Source organism: Mobula birostris, chromosome 9 (assembly GCF_030028105.1).
Source record: "Mobula birostris isolate sMobBir1 chromosome 9, sMobBir1.hap1, whole genome shotgun sequence".
In the NCBI taxonomy this organism is placed as follows: domain Eukaryota; kingdom Metazoa; phylum Chordata; class Chondrichthyes; order Myliobatiformes; family Myliobatidae; genus Mobula; species Mobula birostris.
Genome location: NC_092378.1, coordinates 95,417,105 through 95,444,635, shown reverse-complemented (window position 1 = coordinate 95,444,635; position 27,531 = coordinate 95,417,105). Strand labels below are relative to the sequence as shown.

At 45.4% G+C, this 27,531-nt stretch overlaps 1 long non-coding RNA gene across 1 annotated transcript; it reads left to right on the top strand.

The window, feature by feature from the left end:
• The first annotated feature begins 84 nt into the window (after positions 1-84).
• On the top strand, positions 85-26,606 carry LOC140203411 (uncharacterized). The gene is made up of 3 exons (XR_011887362.1): positions 85-228; positions 24,912-25,152; positions 26,524-26,606. It is a non-coding gene; the product is annotated as an uncharacterized lncRNA (long non-coding RNA).
• The last annotated feature ends 925 nt before the right edge of the window (positions 26,607-27,531 follow it).

Sequence of the window (27,531 nt, the reverse complement as noted above, 5' to 3'; positions counted from 1 at the left end):
CCCACTCTTTATCACACCCAGCTGTACACAAAGCACTCGGTTAAAATGAAAGCATGGTAGAGGGAAAGAGAGGGTGAAGGAAAACAAAAGCTAATTAGTTTAATAGAATCTATGGAAAACAGAGTTACAGCTGGGACTGAATGAACCATAAACCCGGAGCCCAGAGCAGGTCGACAGCGCTGGGCACTGCAGAAAATGAAGGGACCAGGAATACAAACACCAGGAGAGGTAATTATAATGGACGCAGTGAGTTACCACCAATCGCTTCCTCAACACCATTATTAAAACTGGATCTATCTTAGTACTTACAATGAAAACCGATCGTCATCAACTACTGACTATTTCTAATTGCTCGGTATATTTCTCTCTCTCTCTCTCTCTCTCTCTCTCCGTCTGTCTGCTGGAACTGCAGCTTGGGATCTCCCCAGAGGCAGCACACCTTTCATTATCACTCTTTATTATCGGAGTGCTGCAAAGGGGCCTCAGTTGAAGCAGCAGCCCCTGATGAAAATACACTGGCTGCAGCTTTAATTACTAAACATCGTGCCGCCTCGCCAGGATCCGCACCGCTAATTAGTGTTGATGGGGGAGAGGCTCCCTCTCAGTGCCGTCCAACTGCCCCCCTCCACTCTCCCGCCCGTCCAACTGCCCCTCCACCTGCCCCTCCACTCTCCCGGCCGTCCAACTGCCTCTCCACTCTCCCGGCCGTCCAACTGCCCCTCCACTCTCCCAGCCGTCCACCTGCCCCCCTCCAACTGCCCCCCTCCACTCTCCCAGCCGTCCAACTGCCCCTCCACACTCCCGGCCGTCCAACTGCCCCTCCACTCTCCCAGCCGTCCAACTGCCCCTCCACACTCCCAGCTGTCCAACTGCCCGTCCACTCTCCTGGCCATCCAACTGCCCCTCCACTCTCCCGGCTGTACACCTGCCCCTCCACACTCCCAGCTGTCCAACTGCTTGTCCACTCTCCTGCCCGTCCACCTGCCCCTCTACACCCCCGGCTGTCCACCTGCCCCTCCAACTGCCCCTCCACTCTCCCAGCTGTCCAACTGCCCCTCCACTCTCCTGCCCGCCCACCTGCCCCTCCACCTGCCTCTCCACTCTCCCGGCCGTTCAACTGCCCGCCCACTCTCCTGGCTGTCCAACTGCCTGCCCACCTGCCTCTCCACTCTCCTGGCCGTCCACCTGTCCCATCCTCTTTACCCGCCGGGAAACGGTCCAAGTAGCAGAGGGGGCGAGGGGAGGAGGTGAAAAACAGAGGGAGTGGGCGGATGGAGAAATGGGAACATAGAGAAGTTACTGGACATGTGTGGTGAAACGGAGATGAGGAAATGAAGGGGATTTGAGGAATGAGGGGTTGAGGAGGAATGAGAGATGACAGGGAGATGAATAGGGCCATTGAGGGGGAAGAGCATGAGAGGGTCAGCAGAGGGGATGAAGGGCCCCTCACTTGACCCACACACTCTTTTCCCCCTCAGGTTCTCCCTCATCTTCCAATACAGTGAAGACTGTGGAAGGAGAAGGGGGCATGGAGAGGCGCTGAAGGGTTTTCCTCTTTCTTCCCTCCTCACTTATGACTGCTTCATCACTACCTCTCTCCTCTGCCCTCTCCCCACAGTCTCACCATTTGCTCATTGTCCCCATTCCCTCCCCTCCAATGTTCCTCTCTTCCTTTCCGCAACTCTGTCCTTCTGCCTGTTCCCACTCCCCTCCCCTTTTCCATCACTTCCTCACTCCTCTCTCGCATTTACCTTACCCCCTTCTCCCCATCATCCTCTTCCCATTCCTTTCCTCGATTTACACCCTCCCTTGCAGTACTTGAAACCTCATTACCTCCCTCCTTTACCTCCTCTCTCACTTCGCTCCCCCTCCAATTCCCTTTGCCACCTCCCTCTTAAATTACCTCCTCCCCTCCATCTTCTCCTCCCACACCCCACCCTCACTCTCCCCTCCCTCCATCTTCTCCTCCCACACTCCACCCTCCCTCTCCCCTCCCTCCATCTTCTCCTCCCGCACTCCACCCTCCCTCATTTCCACCCACACCTCACCCCTCCCTCCTACCTCTGCTTGCTTCCCTCACTCTCTCACTTTCTAACATCCTCACTCACCCAACTCTGCAGCCCCTTCTCTCCTTTCTCACCTCCCTCAAACTCCTTTCTGTTTCACCTCCACCATTCCCATCTTCTGGAACCTCCTTCTACTATCTCATCCTCTCTCTCCCAACCTTCATTCCAGGATCCTCTCGTGACCCTCCACCCCTATACTCCCCTTCCCGCCCCGTCTACACGTCCTGGCTCCTCTCGCTCCCTTTTCCATCCAATCAGTCCCCTCCCACATCCCCCTACCTTCTCCTGTTGGGCCACCCCCCACCATTCCCTCCTCATTTTTTCTGTCACCCATGTCCCCCCCCCACCCTCATACTCCCTCCCTACTATCATCGCTTTCCCTCCTTCCCATCTTCCTCATGCTCCTCTGCCTCTCTTCACCCCTCCCACCCCATTCTCCACTACCCCTATTTCTCCACTCTCCTTTGCTCTTATTATTCTCCATCCTCTTTCTTCTCGTCCGCTTTCTTCTCTTTCCCACTTCTTCCCCATTCTCTCAACTCCTTCCTACCATACACTCCTCCTTCCTCTCTCCCCTGCCTCAGTCCTCCCTCTCATTTTGCTACTTTTCCTCTTCCGCTTTCCTCCATTGCTGCCTTCCTCCACTCTCCCTGATTCCCTTTATTCCTTTCCCCTTCTCCAACTCTTACCCCCATTCTCCCCTCTCCTTTCTCCACTTCACTCCCCCACCCTCCCCTCCTCTCACCTTCCCTCCCCTCTCCTTCCATCGATTCTCATTCCCTCCCTCTGTCCCATTCCTTCCTTCTTCCCCCCTTTCCCTCTCCCTCCCCTCCTCCCTTTCCATCCTTTTCCCTTCCTGTCTCTATCTCAACCTCCATTTTATCCCTTCTCCCCCTCATCTCTCCCACCTTGCCTTTCCCTCCTCTCTCCATCTTCTCTCCCCTCTGACATTCCCTCCTCAAGACCTTCTCCATCCTCCCTGCGTTCTCCCTTCCTCCCACTCTGTTCGTAACTCCATCCCTCCCTCTCCCTACCCCATCTCCTTTCCTCCGCTTCCACCCCTCTTCCCCTCACCTCTCCCAATTCTCCTTATCTCTCTACTCTCCCTATGACCTGCATTTTCCCAAACCCTCTCCCTTCTCCCACCCTCTGTTTCACTTCACTTCCTCACCTCCAAGCCTTCTTCCTCATTTCTCCCTCCCTTCTCCTCTGTTCTCCTTACTTCTCCACTCCCTTTCCATCCCTCTTCCCTCCATCTTTCCGATCCCCTTCCTCACTCTCTTCTTGCCCTTTCCGAACACTTCCCTCACTCCTTGTACTCTCTCTTTTTCCTCACTGCCATCTCCCATGACTCATTCTCCATATGTTGGGGCTCTCTCTCTCTCTCTCTCTCACGCAGGGAGTTGGGATCACTGTGGGCTCTCTCTGTCTCTCACACACAGTTTGATGGAATGACAGTGGCCTCTCTGACTCTCTGTCTCTCTCTCTCTCTCTGTCTCTCTCTCTCTCTCTCTCTCTCACACACAGGGAGCTGGGATGACCGTGGGCTCTCTCTCTCTCTTTCTCACACACAGTTTGATGGAATGACAGTGGCCTCTCTGACTCTCTGTCTCTCTCTCTCTCCCTCTCTCTCTCACAGGGAGTTAAGATGACTGTGACTCTTTCTCTCTCACAGGAAGTTGCCATGACTGTGGGCTGGCTCTCTCTCTCTCTCTCTCTCTGTCTCTGTCTCTGTCTCTCACAGAAAGATGGGATGGCTGTGGCCTCTCTCTCTCTCTATCACAGGGAGTTGGGATGATCTTGGCCTCTCTCTCTTGTCTCTCTCACAGAGGGCTGGGATGACTGTGGCCTCTCTCTCTCTCTCTCTCTCTCTCTCTCTCTCTCTCACTTGCTGAACGTGGGCTCTCTCTATGTTCTCTGCCCAAACCTCAGCTCTCAGTGAGATGAATCACAAGCTGGAGTAAGGTGTTGACAGCAACAGCTGGGCGTCAGGGAGTGATGACAGGAGACACACATTCAATCCAGGGACTGACGCACCGTGGGGGAGATGGAGGGGGTCGGGGCTGTGATGGAGGTGTGGGGAAGGATCAGTGGAGAAGGGGAGTGAGAATTAGTGAAAGGAATGAGGAAGTGAGAGGGAGGATGAGGGAGATGTTTACTGGAGAATGAGAATTGGATTTACAAATAGGGAAAATGAGGGGTGTGTAGGGAGGGCCAGTGGTGGTAGGTGGGTGGAGAGAAGGCAGGCTGAGAATGCTGTGTGGGGAAAGAATAGTGAGGATAGGGGAGGGTTGGGAGAAGGTGGGGAGGGGTAAATGGAGAGTTAGAGGGAGAAGGGGAGCGAGGAGGATCAGAGGGAAGGGGAGGGTGAGAAGGAGGGGTATTGTGAGGGCGGCGATAGGAGGAACGAGTCTGAAGTGAGTGGTAGGGAAGGAGGGGTGGGCTGACAGAGGAGAGTGTGAGAGCGAGGGTGGAAGACAGGGAGGGCGAGGAGCGCCCCCTGCCGTCAGCTCCCAGCAGCGCTGAGATTCAAGACGGGCTGGCTCTCTTTGCAACTTGCACCCTGATCTGTTCAGCAAATTCATAGTTTTCAGAAACATTTCCCTGTTTTCCAGAGACCAGACTTGAAGCCAGCTTCTGCGGGAAGAGATCAGTTTGAAAACCAATGCAAAATTTGGGAGATTTTGTGCCTTGAGAGAGTGTGCAGCGTTTTTCACCCGCAAGTAGCTCTCTTCAAAAAGTTTTTAAAAGGACTACAGCACTGTACTTGTAAAGACGGAGAGAGGGCTGTCTGGTTAGTCGGGCTGTGGGGTCTGGGGCACTGATCCAAAGCTGCTCCCCCCGACGTACGACGACGCCAGGTGTGGGTCTTTGTATCCAGCGAGCGGGCAGATGGTGCGTGGTCCACTTGCACGAGTACCTTGCATGGAAACCCATCAGTCTCCAGCCCTGGCACTGGGAGTACAGCGACGCCACGAGACGGCTATTTACGTTTCTTTGTCCCCACCTCGCCTGCTGTGGCTTCTGATCAAGTCACGCTTTTAAGAGCTAACTTCCTGGCGCTGTACTTTGTCTGAAACCGGGGCTGGGAACGGGGACAGAAAAACTAGAAACACTGACAGTATGTCACAAATAGTTGGGACTAAAGCTGGTACCACGTTAGTAATGCCTGTCTGGAGTTGATTTCTCTAAATTAACAGGTATCTAGGTTTAGTTTATTGTGATTGTAACATGTGCCTAGGCACAGTGAAAAGATTTTGTTTCATCTTGCAACACTCACAACACGCTGGAGGAACTCAGCAGGTCGGGCATCATCCGTGGAAACGATCAGTCAACGTTTCGGACCGGAACCCCTCGTCAGGACTCCGGCCCGAATCGTTGACTGATCGTTTCCACGGTTGCTGCCCGACCTGCTGAGTTCCTCCAGAGTGTTGTGAGTGTTGCTTTGACCCCAGCATTTGCAGAGTATTTTGTGTTTTTGTTTAGTCTTGGCCTTCCGGCAGATCACTCCACACGCGGAGATAGTAAAAACACTGCAGAGTATGGTGGTGTCGCTTCAGAGAAAGTGCAGTGCCGCTAGACAAATGAAGGCAGAAGTCCTGAGGAGGTCGGCTGAGAGATCAAGAGGGATACGAGATCTGTTCACGAATCTGATAATAGTGGGATAGAATCTGTTCTTGAACCTGTTGGTATGTGCTTTCAGACTTCTGTATGTTCTGCCTGACGTAAGGGGGAAGAGAGAATGACAAAGGTGTTTGATGTTTTTGGCTGCTTTCCTGAGGCAGCAAGATGAGTGGACAGAATCAGTTGGAGGGGTGGCTGGTTCGCATAATGGACTGGGCTGCCTTCACAACTCCAAAAGCCTTCCCAAGCTGTGATGCATCTCTAAACATGGGTGAGGGCCATCAGGAACATTGCTGAATCCTCTTGGCTTTCCATAAGACCATAAACTATAGGAACAGAATTAGGCCATTCGGCCCATCGAGCCTGCTCCACCATTTCATCATGGCTGATCCAATTTTCCTCTCAGCCCCAATCTCCTGCCTTCTCACCATATCCCCCTGTGCTCTGACCAATTAAGATTTTATTAACCTCCGTCTTCAGTGTACATAAAGCTTGGCCTCCACAGCTGCCAGTTGCAAAGAGTTCCACAGATTCACCACTCTCTGGCTAAAGAAATTCTTCCTCATCTCTGTTCTAAAAGGACACTCTTCTATTCTGAGGCTGTGTCCTCTAGTCTTAGACTCTCCCACCATAGGAAATATCCTCTCCACATCCACTCTACCAACGCCTTTCACCATTCTTCTGAATTCTAGTGAATACAGGCCCAGAACCCTCAAACATTCTTCATATGACAAGCTATTCAATCCTGGAATAATTTTTGTGATTCTCCTTTGAACCCGCTCCAGTTTTAGCACATCCTTTCTAAGATAAGGGGTGCAAACCTGCTCACAACACTCCAAGTGAGGCCTCACCAATGCTTTATAAAGTTTCAACATTACATCCTTGCTTTTATGTTCCAGTCCTCTTGAAATTAATGCTAACATTGGATTTGCCTTCCTCACCAAAAACTCAACTTGCAAGTTAACCCGCACAAGGACTCCCAAGTCCCTTTGTACCTCAGTTTTTATATTTTCTCTCCATTTAGAAAATAATCAACCCTTCATTTCTTCTACTAAAATGCATGACCATACCCTTTCTGACACTGTATTCCATCTGCCATTTCTTTGCCCATTCTCCTAACCTGTCTAAGTCCTTCTGTAGCCTCTCTATTTCCTCAAAACTACCTGTCCCTTACAACAATTCCATCATCTGAATCATCATGTAAAAAGAAGTGGTCCCAACACAGATCCTTGTGGAGCACCACCAATCACCAGCAGCCAGCCAGAAAAGGCTCTCTTTATTCCCACCCTTTACCTCCTACATCAGCCGCTGCCTTATCCATGCTAAAAGCTTTCCTGTACTACCATAGGCTCGTAGCTTGTTAAGCAGCCTCATGTGTGGCACCTTGTCAAAAGCCTTTTGAAAATCCAAGTACACAACATCAACTGAGTACGATAGAGGGAATAATATGTCATCTTGGCCTGACGGTAGCAGGAAGAGAGAATGATTATACATTGCTAGACTAGAACAAGTCGCTGATGATGCTTATACCTGGGATTTTGAAGTTCATTGATAACAGATACCTGTGTGTTCCATATAAGTATGAAGTTGAGGCTACTTCCTGTCTTTAACCTACCAATGATGGAGCAGCACCAACCACACGACATGGTCCTTTTCCATTTCAAACATCCTTCACTCCATCAGTCAGAGCCTCCCTGAAATTTGGCAGCCCCTAGAAGTTCACCTCCACTTAATGTTTGATACAAGATGACATACAAATTTTGATTTTGTTCAGTGGGTTTAAAATAGATCCACTTTGAATACCAGTACTGTAGCCTTGTGTCTCTAGTTATCACCCCCCAGCAGTAGTCTCCACCTTCACACTTTCCTCTACTCACCTCACTCCATCTTCTTCCTTTTTACGACTGCCACACCCATCATATCACACAATGCCAGCCTTCTAGCTACATAGCTGTCTTGATCAGCCCATCATCTTTCATCCTTCCTCTGTCTCACCATCCTTCCAGCATAAGCCATCTTATCTGGAGTCGTTAAGCCTTTTTACTTCTGTTTAATCTTGTCAAGTTTATTTTGACTGGCATGGGTTTTCAGTGTACTGTGATCATTTAAAGCGGACTCCCAATTAGTGCTTATTGCAGGGTCCTTTTGTGTTTGGCGAACGATTTGGCTTCTGGTGCCACTCTGTCAAGCAGTGGCGTATCTAAGGTATGGCGGGTGTGGCACGTGCTCTGGGCGCCACTTGACGGGGGGGGGGCACCACTGAGCAGTTTCTATTAAAGTTGGACAAGACATCCTCGGATAGTGGAAAAGAATTTTCTTCAGATGTATGATCTATCTTTGATTATCATGGGTGAGAAGCACTTGAATGGCCTTATTTCAGAGCATTGAGTAAGAAGACCAGGAAACGTTTCTCCACAAAGAAGAAGGAAGGTAGAGCTGAAGGATGGAAAAGACAAAAGTTGGAGGCGGAGGAAGCCAAGAAGTCAACCAAGTTCTGCATGCCCTTCTTTGAAAAGCCCGGAACAAGTAGTTCGACACGTTCCATGAAGTTACCTGCGCCTGCTAAAAGTCTGTTAGAATCCGAAGGTGGATCAGGTACAAATGCATCACAAACCGAGGAGGAAGTCAAGTCAGATAAATCCGAGTGTGACGAGATTAAAAATGAGGCTGCCACAGAGAACGTGGACATGACAGGAGGGCGAGACGATGGTGGTGGTGGTGATGTTGAGTTTATTGGCAAGATTTTACCTGATGAGATTGAACCTGACGACACTGAACCTAATGAACTGGATGGTGTCAAACAGCCTTGAACTGTCATACCAGAAGTGATTGAACAGCATGACATCGAACTTCTGAATTTCGACAAGGTTAGTGGAAAAGCAATTCTGCCTGACACATTGAGAACAGAAATAATAAAGCTGGGTTCAAGGTATTTCCAGAACAGTGAGGGGCCTTTCCTACCAACAAATAACGCTCAATGAACAAAATTTGGTTCAAGAGGAAATTGGGAAATGGTGGTGGTGAGGAAGACTCGCTCATTGCTGGTCTATTCCCCTTCTAAAAAGTCTGCATTTTATATCTGTTGTCTTCTCTATTCCCGGTCAGACCATCAATCCTCCTTGGAGCAGGAAAGTGGATTCAACCAGTGGAAAGCACCTGAAAGGATTAGTGTTCATGAAAATGCCAAGAATCATCGGGAATGCTTCACCCAGTGGAAAGAAATGGAAAGAAATTTAGCTGGAAACAGAAGAGTTATTGACACGGTATTTCAGTCACAGATTAAGAAGGAAAAGCAGAAGTGGCTGTCATTATCTTGTACACCTCTATCAAGTCACCTCTCACCCTCCGTCACTCCACAGAGAAAAGGCCGAGTTCACTCAACCTATTTTCATAAGGCATCCTCCCCAATCCAGGCAACATCCTTGTAAATTTCTGGAGAAATTTCTGAAACGCCCGTTCGCTGCTGTTGTTACTATGTAGTCGGGAATCTTTCGGAGGGTAGGCCTCAAAATCCCCGGCCTCGCCTGCTTTTGGCGACCGAGAAGGAGGTCGAATCGTTCGGACAGAGAGGGCGCTCAGTACTCGGTGTCGGAGAACTGATCAGAGCTTGAAATTTTTGGATGATTCAGAGTCGGATTGTGGTCGGCATCGCAGGGAGAGTTTTTCTTCCTTCTCCCGTCTGCATGAGATGTGGGACATTTGAGAAACTTTGAACTTTACTGTGCTCATGGACTTCTTCATCAAGTTATGGTATTATGCACTGTTGTAACTATATGTTATGATTATGTGGTTTTGTCAGTTTTTTCGGTCTTGGTCTGTCCTGTGTTTTGTGATATCGCACCGGAGGAAATAATGTATCATTTCTTAATGCATGCATTACTAAGTGACAATAAAAGAGGACTATGTGTCTTCATAATCTAAATCTCCCTTTCTATGGTATCCATGTCCTTCCTATGGTTTCCATGTCCTTCCTATAGTGAGGCGACCAGAATTGAGCACAATACTCCAAGTGGGGTCTAACCAGAGTCCTACATAGCTGCAACATTACTTCTTGGCTCTTAAACTCAATCCCATGATTGATGAAGGCCAATGCACCACATGCCTTCTTAACCACAGAGTCAACCTGCATAGCAGCTTTGAGTGTCCTATGGACTCGGACTCCAAGATCTCTCTGATCCTCCACACTGCCAAAAGTCTTACCATTAGTACTATATTCTGCCATTATATTTGACCTACCAAAATGAACCACCTCACACTTATCTGGGTTGCACTCCATCTGCCACTTCTCAGCCCGGTTTTGCATACTATCAATGTCCCGTTGTAACCTCAGACAGCCCTCCACACTACCCACAACACACCCAACCTTTGTGTTATCAGCAAATTTACTAACCCATCCCTCCACTTCCTCATCCAGGTCATTTATAAAAATCACAAAGAGTAGAGGTCCCAGAACAGATCCCTGAGGCACACCACTGGTCACCAGTCTCCATGCAGAATATGACCCATCTACAACCACTCTTTGCCTTCTATGGGCAAGCCAATTCTGGATCCACAAAGCAATGTCCCCTTGGATCCCATGCCTCCTTATTTTCTCAATAAGCCTTGCATGGGGTACCTTATCAAATGCCTTGCTAAAATCCATATACACTACATCTACAGCTCTACCTTCATCAATGTGCTTAGTCACATCCTCAACAAATTCAATCAGGCTCGTAAGACACGATCTGCTATCGACATAGCCATGCTGACTTCCTAATCATATTATACCTCTCCAAATGTTCATAAATCCTGCCTCTCAGGATCTTCTCCATCAACCCAGAAAGGTGAGTTCAGGGAGTTAGGCGCCAAGTTAAAGGACAGGACCTCCAGGATAGCAATCTCAGAATTGCTACCAGTGCCACGTGCAGGCAGGTTTAGAAATAATAAGACAGCGCAGATCAACACGTGGCTGAAGACATGGTGCAGGAGGGAGGGCTTCAGATTTATAGGTAATTGGGCAGTTTTCTAAGGAAGGTGGGGCCTGTTCCGGCGGTACGGTTTACATCTGAACTGGAGGGAGAAAATATTCTTGCAGGTAGGTTTGCTAGAGAGGCTCCAGTGGGTTTAAACTAGATACAAGGGGGGAGGGGAACCAGACTGTAGGAACAGATGTAGGGAAGAAGGAAGAAAAAGGAGATAGTAAAGTTGTTAGTGATAAACAGAGAGCAAGAGGTGGAAAATTTCTAAAATGCATTTATTTTAATGCTAGGAGCATTGTAAGAAAGGTGGATGAGCTTAGAGCATGGATTGATACCTGGAAGTATGATGTTGTAGCTATTAGTGAAATATGGTTGCAGGAGGGGTGTGATTGGCAGCTAAATATTCCTGGATTTCGTTGCTTTAGGTATGATAGAATTGGAGGGACAAGAGGAGGAGGTGTTGCATTGCTTGTCAGAGAAAATATTACAGCAGTGCTCTGGCAGGATAGATCAGAGGGCTTGTCTAGGGAGGCTATTTGGGTGGAATTGAGGAATGGGAAAGGTGTAGTAACACTTACAGGGGTGTATTATAGACCACCTAATGGGGAGCGAGAATTGGAGGAACAAACTTGTAAGGAGATAGCAGATATTTGTAGTAAGCACAAGGTTGTCATTGTGGGAGATTTTAATTTTCTGCACAGAGACTGGGAAGCCTATACTGTAAAAGGGCTGGACGATTTGGAGTTTGTAAAATGGGTGCAGGATAGTTTTTTGCAGCAATACATAGAGGTATCAACCAGGGAAGGGGTAGTGTTGGATCTCCTGTTAGGGAATGAGATAGGTCAGGTGAAGGAGGTATGTGTTGGGGAGCACTTCGAGTCCAGTGATCACAATGCCATTAGTTTCAATATAATTATGGAGAAGGATAGGTCTGGACCCAGGGTTGAGATTTTTGATTGGAGAAAGGCTAACTTTAAGGAGATGTGAAAGGATTTAGAAGGAGTGGATTGGGACAAATTGTTTTATGGGAAGGATGTAATAGAGAAATGGAGGTCATTTAAAGGTGAAATTTTGAGGATACAGAATTTTTATGTTCCTGTTAGGTTGAAAGGAAAGGTTAAAAGTTTGAGAGAGCCATGGTTTTCAAGGGATATTGGAAACTTGGTTCGGAAAAAGAGAGATATCTACAATAAATATAGGCAACATGGTGTAAAAGAGGTGCTCAAGGAATATAAAGAACGTAAAAATAATCTTAAGAAAGAAATTAGAAAAGCCAAAAGAAGATACGAGGTTGCTTTGGCAAGTAATGTGAAAATAAATCCAAAGGGTTTCTACAGTTGTATTAATAGCAAAAGGATAGTGAGGGATAAAATTGGTCCCTTAGAGAATCAGAGTGGGCAGCTATGTGTGGAACGAAAAGAGATGGGGGAGATTTTGAACAATTTCTTTTCTTTGGTATTCGCTAAGGAGAAGGATATTGAATCGTGTAAGGTAAGGGAAACAGGTAGGGAAGTTATGAAAACTATGATGATTAAAGAAGAGGATGTATTGGTGCTTTTAAGGAATGTAAAAGTGGATAAGTCTCCGGGTCCTGAAAGGATATCCCCTAGGACCTTGAGGGAAGTTAGTGTAGAAATAGCAGGGGCTCTGACAGAAATATTTCAAATGTCATTAGAAACGGGGATGGTGCTGGAGGATTGGCGTATTGCTCATGTTGTTCCATTGTTTAAAAAGGGTTCTAAGAATAAACCTAACAATTATCCCCCTGTAAGTTTGATGTCAGTCGTGGGTAAATTAATGGAAAGTATTCTTAGAGATGGTATATATAATTATCTGGATAGGCAGGGTCTGATTAGGAACAGTCAACATGAATTTGTGCGTGGAAGGTCATGTTTGACAAGTCTTATTGAATTTTTTGAAGAGGTTACTAGGAGAGTTGATGATGATAAAGCAGTGGATTTTGTCTATATGGACTTCAGTAAGGCCTTTGACAAGGTTCCACACGGAAGGTTAGTTAGGAAGGTTCAATTGTTAGGTATTAATATTGCAGTAGTAAAATGGATTCAACAGTGGCTGGATGGGAGATGCCAGAGAGTAGTGGTGGATAACTGTTTGTCAGGTTGGAGGCCGGTGACTAGTGGTGTGCCTCAGGGATCTGTACTGGGTCCAATGTTGTTTGTCATATACATTAATGATCTGGATGATGGGGTGGTAAATTGGATTAGTAAGTATGCAGATGATACTAAGATAGGTGGCGTTGTGGATAATGAAGTGGGTTTTCAAAGCTTGCAGAGAGATTTAGACCACTTAGAAGAGTGGGCTGAAAGATGGAAAATGGAGTTTAATGCTGATAAGTGTGAGGTGCTACATTTTGGTAGGACTAATCAAAATAGGACATACATGATAAATGGTAGGGCATTGAAGAATGCAGTAGAACAGAGTGATCTAGGAATAATGGTGCATAGTTCCCTGAAGGTGGAATCTCATGTGGATAGGATGATGAAGAAAGCTTTTGGTATGCTGGCCTTTATAAATCAGAGCATTGAGTATAAGAGTTGGGATGTAATGTTAAAATTGTACAAGGCATTGGTAAAGCCAAATTTGGAGTATTGTGTACAGTTCTGGTCACCGAATTATAGGAAAAATATCAACAAAATAGAGAGAATACAGAGAAGATTTACTGGAATGTTAACTGGGTTTCAGCACTTAAGTTACAGAGAAAGGTTGAACAAGTTGGGTCTTTATTCTTTGGAGCGTAGAAGGTTGAGGGGGAACTTGATAGATGTATTTAAAATTATGAGGGAGATAGACAGAGTTGACGTGGATAGGCTTTTTCCATTGAGAGTAGGGGAGATCCAAACAAGAGAACATGAGTTGAGAGTTAGGGGGCAAAAGTTTAGGGATAACACGAGGGGGAACTTCTTTACTCAGAGAGTGGTAGCTGTGTGGAATGAGCTTCCAGTAGAAGTGGTAGAGGCAGGCTCGATATTGTCATTTAAAGTAAAATTGGATAGGTATATGGACAGAAGAGGAATGGAGGGTTATGGGCTGGGTGCAGGTCAGTGGGACTAGGTGAGAGTAAGCATTCAGCACGGAATAGAAGGGCTGAGATGGCCTGTTTCAGTGCTGTAATTGTTATATGGTTATATGATTATAACTTACCAACCACTGAATTAAGACTCACTGGGCTATAATTTCCTGGGATATCCCTACTCCATTGCTTGAATAAGGGAACAACATCTACTACCCTCCAATCATCCAGAACCTCTCCCATCCTCACTGACAATGGAAAAATCATTGCCAGAGGCTCAGCAATCTCCTCCCTCACTTCCCACAGTAGCCTGGGGTACATCCCGTCTGGTCCTGGTGACTTATCCAACTTGATGCTTTCCAAAAGCTCCAGTATATCCTCTTTCTTAATATCTACATTCTCAAGCTTTTCAGTCCACTGCAAGTCATCCCTACAATCGCCAAGGTCCTTTTCCATAGTGAATACTGAAGCAAAGTATTCATTAAGTGCCTCCGCTATTTCCTCTGGTTCCATACACACTTCTCCATTGTCACACTTGATTGGTCCTATTCTCTTACGTCTTATCCTCTTGCTCTTCACATACTTGTAGAATACCTTGGGGTTTTCTTTAACCCTGTCTGTCAAGGCCGTCTCATGGCCCTTTCTGGCTCTCCTAATTTCATTCTTAAGCTCCTTCCCGCAAGCCTTATAATCTTCTAGATTCATATCATTACCTAGTTTTTGAACCTTTCGTAAGCTCTTCTTTTCTTCTTGACTAGATTTACAACTGCCTTTGTGCACCACGGATCTTGTACCACACAATCCTTTCTATATCTCATTGGAACGTACCTACTCAGAACTCCACACAAATATCCCCTGAACATTTACCACATTTCTTCGGTACGTTTCCCTGAGAACATCTGTTTCCAAATTATGCTTCCAAATTCCTGCCTGATAGCCTCATAGTTCCCCTTACTCCAATTAAACATTTCCCTAACATGTCTGTTCCTATCCCTCTCCAATGCTATGGTAAAGGAGATAGAATTGTGATCACTATCTCCAAAATGCTCTCCCACTGAGAGACCTGACACCTGACCAGGTTCATTTCCCAATACCAGATCAAGTACAGCCTCTCCTCTTGTAGGCTTATCTTCGTATTATGTCAAGAAACCTTCCTGAACACACCTAACAAACTCTACCCCATCTAAACCCCTCACTCTAGGGAGATGCCAATTAATATTTGGGAAGTTAAAATCTCCCACCACAACAACCCTGTCATTATTACTCCTTTCCAGAATCTGTCTCCCTATCTGCTCCTCGATGTCCCTGTTACTATTGGGAGGTCTATAAAAAAACACCCAGTAGAGTTATTAACCCCTTCCTATTCCTAACTTCCACCCTCAGAGACTCAGTAGACAACCCCTCCATGACTTTCTCCTTTTCTGCAGCTGTGACACTATCTCTGATCAACAGTGCCATGCCCCACCTCTTTTGCCTCCCTCCCTAATCCTTTCTGAAATATCTAAAGCCTGGCGTGTGAAGTAGCCATTCCTGCCCCTGCACCATCCAAGTCTCTGTAATGGCCACAACATCATAGTTCCAAGTGCTAATCCATGCTCTAAACTCATCTGCTTTATTCATGATACTCCTTGCATTAAAATAGACACATCTCAAACCATCGGTCTGAGTGCATCCCTTTTCTATCACCTGCCTATCCTCCCTTTCGCACTGTCTCCAAACTTCCTCTATTTGTGAGCCAACCTCCCTTCCCTCCGTCACTTCAGTTCAGTTCCCACCCCCCAGCAATTCTCGTCTAAACTCTCCTCGATAGCCTTAGCAAACCTTCCTGCTAGGATATTGGTCCCTCTCAGTTTCAAGTGTGACCCGTCCTTTTTGTACAGGTTACACCTACCCTAGAAGAGGTCCCAATGATCCAGAAATCTGAATCCCTGCCCCCTGCTGCAATCCCTCAGCCATGCATTTAAACGATGTGCTGGCATTGGAGAGGGTTCAGACGAGGTTCACAAGGATGATTCTGGGAATGAAATGGTTATCATACGAGGAACGTATGATAGCTCTGGGTATTTACTCGATAGAGTTTAGAAAGATTAGGGGGAGATCTCATTGAAATCTTTTGACTTTTGAAAGGCCTAGACAGAGTAGATGTGAAAAGGATGTTTCCCATGGTGGGAGAGTCTTGGACAAGAGGGCACAGCCTCAGGATAGAGGGACATCCATTTAAAACAGAAATGCAGAGAAAATTCTTTAGCCAGAGGGTGGAATTTATTACCATAGGCAACTGTGGAGGTCAGGTCATTGGGCATAATTAAGGCAGAGCTTGATAGGTTCTTGATTGGACATGGCATCCAAAGTTACCGAGAGAAGACCGGGGAGTGGGGCTGAGGTGGGCAAAAAAGGATCAGCCATGATTGAATGGTGGAGCAGACTTGATGGTCCAAATGGCCAAATTCTGTTTCTATGTCCTATGGTTTTATACAATCTTATAATAAGGCACTCCAGTGGGAAGATCTGGCATGTCACCGAAGATTCATGCAAATTTCTGCATCTGTGCTGCCTGGTGGAGAGCAGTCTGACTAGTTGCGTTACAGCCTGGTATGGAGCCTCCTATGCACAAGGTTGCAAGAGGCTGCAAAGAGTTTTGGACTTAGCCATTTCCATCATTGGCACAACAGTCCTCGCCGGTAAGGATATCTTCAGGAGCCAGTGTCTCATTATTGCAGCACCCATCATTAAAGAACCTCACCATCTTAGACATGCCCCCTTCGCATTAGGAACACTGGGGAGGAGGTGCAGGAGCCTGAAAACTTCTTCCCCTCTGCCATCAGATTTCTGAAAGGTCCCTGAACCCATGAATATCTGTGATGAGCTGAGCTGTCTCCACAGTCTCTGCTGTTTCTTGCAGTCGTGTGCAAAGCAGTTGCCAACCAAGTCATTATGCATCTAGATAGGATGCTTTCTATGGCACACTGACTAAAATAGGTAAGGACCAAATTTCTTTCCACTCATGAGGCAGAAGAGGCATTGGTGAGGCTTTTTGGCTGTGGTGACAGCATGATTGGATCAGGGCAGGCTATTAGTCATGTTCACTTGTAAGAACTTGAGGTTCTCAACCCTTTGCATTGCACACAACATGCTGGAGGAACTCAGAAGGTCAGGCAGCATCTTTGGAAATGAATAAACAGTCAGTGTTTTGGACCGAGACTCTTCATCAGGACTGGAAAGCAAGGGGATAGATGTCAGAATACAAAAGTGGGGGTAGGGGGGGCAGGATGAATTAAGAAGCTGGGGGGTGATAGGTGAAAAAGGTAAAGGGCTGGAGCAGAAGGAATTTGAGAGGAGAGGAGACTGGACCATAGAAGAAAGGGAAGGGGTGGAGCACCAGGAGGAGGTGACAGGCAAGTGTAGAGAAGAGGAAGAGGAAGGGCTAGGGTGGGGAACTGAAGAAGAGTAAAGGGGGGGTTAATTACCTGAAGTTGGAGAAATTCATGCCATCAAGTTGGAGGCTACTTAGATGGAATATGAAGTGTTGCTATTCTGAACTGGCTTCATCATAGCAGTGGAGGAGACCATGGTCTGACATGTCAGGATGGGACTGGGGATTGGAATTAAAATGGTTGGCTGCAGGGAAATCCTGCTTTTTGCGGATGCTGTTAACCCTCTCATTATTTGAGATATGGTCACCTGCAAACTTATTGATGTGAGAGCAGAATCTAGCCACACAGTTATGAGTGTTCACTGAGTCGAGCAGGGTGCCGAAGATGCTACCAGTGCTGAGGATAATGGTGGTGGAGGGAGGTCTTGCTGTCTATCCATGCTGATTATGGTCTGCTGGTCAGGAAATTAAGGAGCTAGTTGCAGAGGAAGGCATTAACTCCCAGCATACCTGATTATGTTTGCCATCCTGGTTCAATAACATCATGAGTTACCATCTGTGAAGTGCACAGTCTGAATAGTCCCCTCAACCCAAAATTTCATCTCAGTCTTGAAAATGCACTGGGAGGTGCAAGAGACTGTAGGTGAGGGTAATGAAACATTGGCTGTTCATTTCCCTCCGCAGATGTTACATGACCCACTGAGTTCCTCTAGCAGCTTGAGTTTGGTGAGCATTTGCTGTTGGCTGGGATAGAGAATTGCAACAGTTTATTACACAAGGAGAAACGTTTTATTCTTACCTTAGGCCTGAAGGCCTGACCAGTTACCTGGATATTATGACCACTGAGTTCTTCTGGACCCCAGCCTGAAGAAATAGCTTGTTGGCACCCACTCTCTCTGTTTCAAGAGGAATAACTGATGAAGGAATTGGTGTATATGACAATAAACCAATCCAGATCTGAATCTGAGTGCACAGCCTCACAAACTACCACATCACCAACCAACTCCTACCCGATCTGTGGAAGCGTCATTGGTTCCTACGTTGACCTCATCAACCCACAGAACCAAACTGGAAGTAAGTCACCTTTGATCATACAGGATTGCACAAAGAGATAAAGTACTGAGAGATTAGGAAGTCAAATAGTTTCTTTTGCTTAAATGCAAAGTGAGTGAAGTATTAAAGCAGGCAAGCCTTGTCTTAACTGCAGTGGACATTGGAGAAATTGCTCTGGTCCTTTCATTTCAAAAAGGATATGCTTGCATTGGGTCAGTGCGGACAAGATTCACTATTTTGAAGCTGGATGAGTCTAGAAATTAAAGACATAATTTTCTGAATAGGGGATCAACTATTGAACTTAGAGATAAGAAGGAATATCTACTCACTAAGTGTCTTGAATCATTGGAATTCTCCACAATAGCAGATTTTGTAAAAAGAAGCAGCTAACTTTTGGTCTACAGATGAGTCAAACTTTGTGGGGAACAGGCTGGAAAGTGGATTAGCGTCCAAGATCGAATCAGTCAAGACGCCGGGGTACATGTGCCTGACTCCTAATCCTGACCTTCTTCCATCAAGGCAGCAGCTGCTCTCAGCACTGTTCCCTCTAAGCTGCACGGGTGCATGACCGGGCAGTAACTGAAATGCTCCCATGTACATTTTCTTTGCTGCTCTGCAGCTGGAATTGGCTGCAGTTCGAACCAGTTTAAGAAATGTGAAAGATTTCCTTTCTATTACTGTATTTCACTAAATACTTCAGTTAATAAATAAAATTAAAAGTATATGATCTTCCAATTTTCATTCTAAATATTCATAGTATGCATATTATATATTAAAAAAGAGCCACGTAGTTTTCAGGCCGTGTGAAAATTTCCTGTTCCGAGCAATGTTTGGTCCATGCAGCTGTGAAAAAATTTAAGGGAACACTGGCTCTCACACTGCCAATGTTCTCCATGCCCTCAGCTTCAGTTATTGTCCAAAAATCTCTTCATCTCACCCTTTCAATGTTCTCAGTAAGTGAACATCCACAAGTCACTTGTTTTATAAGTAAGGAAGGCCCTCTTATTTCAGTTCTAAATGGCCAACCACTGACCCTGAGGCAATGGTCAAGAACACCTATTTTGAAAGTCTTGCTTAATATTTTGCATGCGTCAATGCAACGGGTTCTCATTCTTCCAAGCCCTAGGGCTAGACTTCCTCGTTGGTCAACTTCTCTTCCCATTACCAATGTCCAGGTGACACCCTGCTGTACAATCTCCACGACAAGGACATTTTTATAAAGTACCCTTAGCAGTTCAATCCTCCCTCACATCTGATGTGATGATTTATTTTGTTATTTCAAAAATAAACTTTATTCATAAAATATCTGCAAAAAATTGGCATTCCTTACATTCATAAATAACATATAGTTCAATTTACATATGCAGCCTTGCTCGCTGTACATCTGTAGTAAGTTCACGTTCATTTGTAGTACTATCAGCACAGGGGCACCACAAGGCTGTGTGCTTAGCCCCCCGCTCTGCTCGCTTTATGCTTATGACTATATGGCTAAGCCCAGCTCCATATGACCATATTCAAGCTTGCTGATGTCACCACTGTCGTTGGGGGAATCAAAGGTGGTGACAAATCAGCATATGGAAGGAAGATTGAAAACGTTTCTGATTGGTGTCTCAACAACAACCTCTCACTCAATGTCAGCAAGACTAAGGGGGAGGAAGCGAGTCAGTCCTCTTCAGGGGATCAGAGGTTGATAGGGTCAGCAACTTTAAATTCCCTGGTATTATCAATTCAGAGGATCTGTCCTGGATCCAGCATGTGGCTGTCATTACAAAGAAGGCATTTACCTTCTTCAAAGTTTGCAAAGATTCGGTATGTCATCTAAAACCTTGACAAACTTCTATAGAAGTGTGGTGGAGAGTATACTAATTGGTTGCATTACAACCTGGAATGGAACACCAATGTCCTTGAGCGGAAAAGCCTACAAAAGATAGTGAATACATCCAGTTCATCACGGGTAAAGCCCTCTGCACCACTAAGCACATCTGTAAGGAGTGCTGTCACAGGAAGGAAGCATCCATCGTCCCCGCCATCCAGGCTACGCTCTCTCCTCACTGCTGCCATCAGGAAGAAGGTACAGGAGCCTCAGATCATCAAGTTCAAGAACAATTATTTCTCCTCAAGCGTCAAGCTCTTGAACTGGAGGGGATAATTTCACTCACCCCAACACTGAACTGGTCCCACAACCTATGGATTCACTTTCATGGATTCTACAACTCACATTCTTGATATTTATTGCTTATTTATTTATTATTATTATTATTATGATGTTTTTTTCTCTTTTTCTATTTGCATAGCTTGTTGACTTTTGCATATTGATTATTTGTCCATTTTTGATGCATGTGGTTTCTCATTGACTCTTTGTAGTTACTGTGAATACCAACAAGAAAGTGAATCTCTGGCCTGTATATGGTGACATGTATGTACTTTGTTAATAGATTTACTTTGAGCTTTGAGCTTTGATACGTTATATGTAGAAAGCACCAATGCCACTCTTTTGTGGCCTCTATGGATGATAAACACTTCAGGTATTTCAAAAGCTGTTACAGCTCCTCAATACCCACTGGAGGAGTCATTCCCCACTAAACCTTTGTGTTGCCTCCACTGAGCTGCAGTGCCTCTCTGAACAGCTTTCGCTTGAAGATATCTCATTGTACTGGAAGACCAATATGGCAAACGTGAAATGGAAGAAAGCCAATGGTTATGAAAGAGGGAACTTTTACTTGACTAACAAATGCATCTTTTGAAGAAGTGACAGGGAAGGTGAATGAGGGTTATGCATTTGATGCAGTCTACATCGATTTTTGCAGAACTTTTGATAAGGTCCTACATGGCAGACTGATCAAGAAATAGAAAGCCCATAAAATCCAATGAAATGTGGCAAGTTGGATTAGCAAATGATACACTCGGTGAAAGCAAAGAGCACTGCAATATTAATCTACTTTCACCCATGTGATGAGATGTGTGTCGGTGTCCTGTTGCTCCAGTGAATATGTGGTTTGTAATGATCAGCACAGCAGTACCATGCACCTGCCACCACATTCCTGCATTGGAATTGGTTTATCTCGGTCTCGTTCCCAAGTTACAGTGAAAACCTCTGTTCAGCATGCTATACATGCAGATAATTTCACCACATCAATGCTTTGAAGTAGTAAAAGGGAAAACAATAAGAGAGGGCAGAATAAAGTGTTGCAGTTACAGAGGGAGGGCAGTCCAGGCAGACAATAACGTGGTAGATTGTGAGGTCAAGAATCCATCCTTGTATCAAGGTTTCAGCACTTTTTTAGCACCTTCTCTTTGTATTGCAGTGCTGCTGGGAGGTTCCTAACTGTTCTCCTTGAATTAGTTACTGGAGATAGTATAATGGAAGACGTATAGCTCCAGAGTACAGACAGCAGTTTTTATTTTCTCCAGGAGAGACACAAGGGAAAGATGGCAGATCAGAGAGGAAAATGTATGATGGAGCTGGGAGAATTCCCTGTCACAAGTGATCCCTTATCACTTGGGATTAGTAAGGAAAGAAATAACAAGACCCTGTGTTCTTTGTCAATGTTAGTGCTCTAATTCTTTAGAGCGGTACCTCAAACATATTACAGTCAATATAAATGCCATGTAACCTCCATACCTGACAGCTTCACTTACACGTGCATACTCATACTCTGTGTAGAGTCACGTAATGCAGAAGCAGGCCCATTGGCCCACTATCTCTATGCTAACCAGCATCCTATATATACTAATCCCATTAACCAGCTCTTGGACCCTAGTCTTCTGTCCCTTGTTGGTTGAAGTGCTCATCCAGCTGCCACATAAGCATCTGAACCCACCACTTTCTCAGGTAATGCATTCCAGGTTCCAGCCACTCCCTGGGAGAAAAAAGTTGTTCCTCAGATTCTCTCAAAACATTTCACTTGTCACCTTAACCTAACAGTAATGTACATACCTAACCCTACCTCTTATACTCCTTCCATAGACAATTGCCTCCCAATCCCCCGTCACACACCCTAAACAATTCTATAATGAGGCAATTATTCATCTTCTCCATTGAGCTGTATCTGCCTGCATTGGGAGGTCACTCAGCTAGACTCAGCATCTCAGCAGGCAGCAGGACACACTCCATTTCCTCATGGACAGGTGGAGAGCTGAACAGCTTATTAAATGTGTTCTTCTGAGGATAAGCTCTTCAGTGAACACATGGCTAGTTAGATCGGGGCCCGGGCATCCTGCGGTCTTGGGTGAACCTAGGAAACCTTTGAATAGTGCTTACGTGCAAAAGCGAAGTCTTGTGCTGCTTATTTTTTTTCTGATTGCTCCAGCTCCAGGATTCGCATGTTCGTTAAATGGTGGCTGATGTTATTAGGTGCTTGCGGGACCTGGGGAAATGTTCTTAGTGAAATAGTCCACAGCCAGGTTCTATTCCACAGCCAGGTTCTATCTTCGGAGACAGTTTATCCACCGAGGTCTATTACAAACCCCAAGCCTCTCACAGCTACCTGGACTACACCTCGTCCCACCGTGCTACTTGTAAAAGTGTCATCCCCTCTTCTCAATTCTTCTGAGTCTGCCGCATCTGCTCTCAGGATGAGGTTTTTCACTCTAGAACGAAGGAGATGTCTTCCTTTTTCAAAGAACGGAGCTTCCCTTCCTTCACCATCAATGCTGCCCTCAACCGCATCTCTTCCATTTCACGCTTGTCTGCTCTTACCTTATCCTCCCGCCACCCTACCAGAGATAGGGTTCCTCTTGTCCTCACCTACCACCCCACCATCCTCTGCATCCAGCACCTAATTCTCTGTAACTTCTGCCACTTCCAACAGGATCCCACCACCAAGCACATCTTTCCCTCCCCCCTACTTTCTGCTTTCCACAGGGATCACTTGCTACATGACTCCCTTGTCCATTCGTCCCTCCACACTGATCTCCCTCCTGACACTTACCCTTGCAAGCAGAACAAGTGCTGCATCTGCCCCTACACCTCCTCCCTCACTACCAGCTAGGGCCCTAAACAGTCCTTCCAGCTGAGGAGACACTTCATTTTGAGTCTGTTGGGGTCATTTTCTGTGTTCGATGCTCCGGGTGTGTCCTCCCGTACATCAGTGAGACTGGACATAGATTGGGAGACCGCTTCTCTGAGCATCTATGTGCTGTCCCCCAGAACACGCAGGATCTCCCAGTGGCCACCCATTTTAATTCCACTTCCCATTCCCATTCCGATATGTCCATCCATGGCCTCCTCCACTGTTGTGATGGGGTCACACTTCAGTTGGAGGAATAACACCTTATATTGCACTTGGGTAGCCTCCAACCTGATGGCATGAACATCAATTTCTCAAATTTCCGGTAATGCCCCCCAACGCCCCCCCTCCACCTTCTCCATTTCCCATCCACTTCTCTCTCTCTCACTTTATCCCCTTGCCCACTCATCACCTCCCTCTGGTGCTCCTTTCCCCCTTTTCTTTCTTCCGTGGCCTTCTGTCTCTCTCACCAATCAACTTCCCAGCTCTTTATTTCACCCTTCCCTCTCCATTTCACCTATCACCTGGTGGCTCTCTCTCCCCTCTCCCTAGCTTTTAAATTCTACTCCTCAACTTTTTTTTTGTATCCAGTCCTGCCAAAGGGTTTCGGCCCAAAACGTTGACTGTACTTTTTTCCATAGATGCTGCCTGGCCTGCTGAGTTCCTCCAGCATTTAGTGTGTGTTGCTCGGATTTGCAGCATCTGCAGATTCTCTCTTGTTTGTAATTTCCTTATAAAACTGTACAACAGTATACCTAAGAGAATTGATGCAGCTTTAAAGGGTGATCACACCAAATATTGACTCGATTTAGCATTTTTACTGTTTACTGCTCTTTATAGTAAATTGCTTGATGTTTAGAAACTTTTCATTTGAATATTTTTGAAAGCATTTTGGCTTTACAGATTTTTGTACAGTACTGTACATTAGAAAGATTTAAGAATATGGACAGGTACGTGGATGACAAGAGATTCAGAAGTTTAGAGGGATATAGGCCAAGTGCTGGGAAATGGGATTAGCATGCCATGTAGAGTATGGGCTGAAGGACTTTTTGCTATGCTTTGAGTTTCTAAGCTGAGTAAATCGTATACCTTGCTATCAGTGCAGTGACAGTCATAGATATGAAACCATCCAGCCCTGGCCAGCATCAGGGAAACCAAATGAACGGGTACTAGCTCAGTGCCCGTTGCTAATCATGACACTTCCATCCAAGGCAACAAGCCACCCTCAATGTCGAAGGACTACCTATGAAGGTAAGACAGTTGGTAATTAGGAAGACAAAAAGTTCCTTGTGCTTCATTGCAAACAGAGTGAAGTTTGAAAGTAAGAAAGTCTTTGCTATGGTGGTATAGGGCAGTCCAGAATTGTAGCAAGTAATACTCAGCTGTGAGGGGCTGCCCATGAGGAAGATGGATGATGTCCCTCAAGGTGTGTCTTGCACACAAAGGCCCTATGTGTGAAATTGCTGAAGGGGTTGGGTCAAACACCTCAGACTAAATAACGTGCACAGTGTGACTGCACTTGCTGTGGTTGCACAAATTCAAGAGCATAAGCCTGAAAGGTGTAGCAACCTATGTAGGGGCAATGACAAGCTCCTACTCTTCACTCTGCTCAGATAAAATCATTGCCTTATGCTTTACAACAATGTACTTTTTGACCTGGCTCCACCTTGGTCAATCTCATTACCCATTGATAATCACTTTTCAAGCTCTTTGCATCTTCCTCGTGTTCACTTTGCCACCTAAAATCATCAGACAGAAATATGTCACATTTTGTCTTTTTGTTTAATCCATCATTAGAATGAATTCCATTGGCTGCAGCCGATGCACTAGCCAGGAGCAGCCACTCCCAGCTAAATCATGTTCGGACTATTGCTGGCAAAATTACAGAAAGTGCTGAGAGAACGTCTGATAGCAGAAGCTTGGAATTCGGAGAGTTCCAGCGTTTTCCTGAGAGTCCATCTTCACAATCCCAGGCCAGTCAAAGCCGGCATGGAAGGAGTCTCCATTTACCTGAAAGGCCCTGAGATTGGGGGAACAGGTGACAGTGTCCTTTAACCTATCCTCTCTCTGCGTCAATGTGCACAACTCTTATTTGTTAACAACAATTTTCAAGTGGTACTTTATCAAATGTTTTTTCTGAATACAAATATATTATATTGACTGAATTCCGCCCCCGCACCCTGGTGGCTACATCTCAAAAAGAAATCTGTTCATTTTTTCAAATTTTCCTCTCATTAAAATTGGTAAGTTAGTAGGCTGTTCATTGCAGTGAAAAACGTGTCTTGCAAACTGTTCATACTGATCAATTCATTACAATAGTGCATCCAGAACGCAAGTTAATTAGAGTGTACAACAGTGTTAGTTACAGCGAAAGTGCAGTGCAGGTAGACTGTAAGGTACATGGTCATAACAAGCAACACATGCAAAATGCTGGAGGAACTCAGCAGGCCAGGCAGCATCTAGGGAAAAGAGTAAACAATCGATGTTTTAGGCCAAAACCTTTCTGCAGTAAGTGTTTTTTCCATACATTTTTCGATAGATGCTACCTGGCCTGCTGAGTTCCTCCAGTATTTTGTGTGTGCTGCTTGGATTTCCAGCATCTGCAGATTTTCTCTTGTTTGTGGTTGAAGGTCATAACGAGGTAGATTTTGGGGTCAAGAGTCCATCTCATTGTATTAGAGAACCATTCAATGGTCTTAAAACAGCAGGACAGAAGCCGCCCTTGAGCCTGATGGTACATGCTTTCAGGCTTTGCGTCTTCTGCCCAGTGAGATGCTGAAGTGTCCCAGAAGGGTAGGGTGTTTGATTATGCTAGCTGCTTTACCAAGGCAGCATGATGTGCAGTTAGTCCTTGGAGAGAGGCTGGTTTTCATGATGTGCTGAGCTCTTCTTAGTCTTGTTTATGATATATATACTTATATATACTTGTTACCACGCCTCCAATAATAAACTCCAGCTCCATGTAATTAAATTTATTTATATTTATTGTTTTATTTGTCCCTCTCAAATTGAATGACAAATTTCATTAATTCATACTTTCCCAGAGGATTCCTTATTGCTGTAGTATATTCAACCCTTTCTTAATACACAATTTGCAAAATGTGAGTTCCTTATAAGCAAAAGACAGGATAGAGGGGTTTTCTTAATCACCGTTTAAGAATGGGAATTATTTCCTTATCAGGAAGACATAGCTCTTTATCAAGAAGAGATGGCGAGGTGTGTCAATCTGATCAGTAAGGGATTAGTAGGAAAATGTTTCTAAAATAATAAAATACTGCAGATGCTGGAAAGCTCAAATAAAAACAGAAAATGCTAGAAATATTCAGCAGATACAAAAACAATCAGATTTAACATTACAGGTTGAACATGTTTCATCCTGAAACCTTAACTCTGTTTTTCATTTCCACAGGTCTGCCTGGACTACCAAATTTAGAAGCAATTTTATTTGTATAGCTGGAGGTGTGTCCTTTGCCAGGAAGAGATGACAGAGTGTGTATACTTCATGAATATGAAGTATCTTGGAGTGTGTTCCTCATGAGGGAGAGGTAACTGGGAGCATTGAATAAATGGACTTTGACATGAATAGAAACAATAGCTGTGAGTCTGCTGTTTGTTGGTAAAGGTTATTTAGGAATGTGTTCCTTACCAGTAAAAGTGAGCTGACAATGTAAAACTTAATAGTGGCGGAAAGTTGGGAATGTGAACCTTTTCAGTGTGAGACTGCTGTGAAAGTTATTATCATACAGCAAGGCGAGTGTTCCTTAAAAATAAGAGATAGTGGATCCTACCAGTAGGAGAGTGTAAATCTTTATAATGAAGTTGTAACTGCATGTGTGAACCTGATTAGTCAAAGTGATTTGATGTGTGTTCTGTTTTGGTGAGAAGTAGTTGGCATTGTGAATGCACTTGTTAAGAAAATAGGGTTTGCAGTGTGGAGAGGGTAGAAGTTGCCCCCTTTATCAACAGGAGGATGGCAAACTGGGACTGCTTTCTCTGGAGCACTGGAAGCTGAGGGCAACCTGAAGGAACTTTATAAAATTATCAGAGGGTTAGGGTAGATAATCAGAATCACCTAACCAGAGTGCAAATGTTAAATAGTAGAGGACACAGCCTTAAGGTGAGAGTGGTAAATTTTAAAGGAAAGCGATGTGTCAAGTCTTGCACAGAGGGTGGTAGGGGCCATGAATGTACAGCCAGGGGAGGTGGTGACAGCATTTAGACAGACACATTAACAGGGAGGGAAATGGAAGGATGTACAGACAGATGTGTAGCGTGGCTGGCACGGAGATTGTGGGCCTAGAGGCTTGATGCTGTGCTGTATTCTGAGCAGTAACAGTATTGTGTAGAGACAATATCCTCCAGATGCTAGAACCTGGAGCAAAAAGCTTTCTTTTCACAACATAAAGGTATCGTGTTC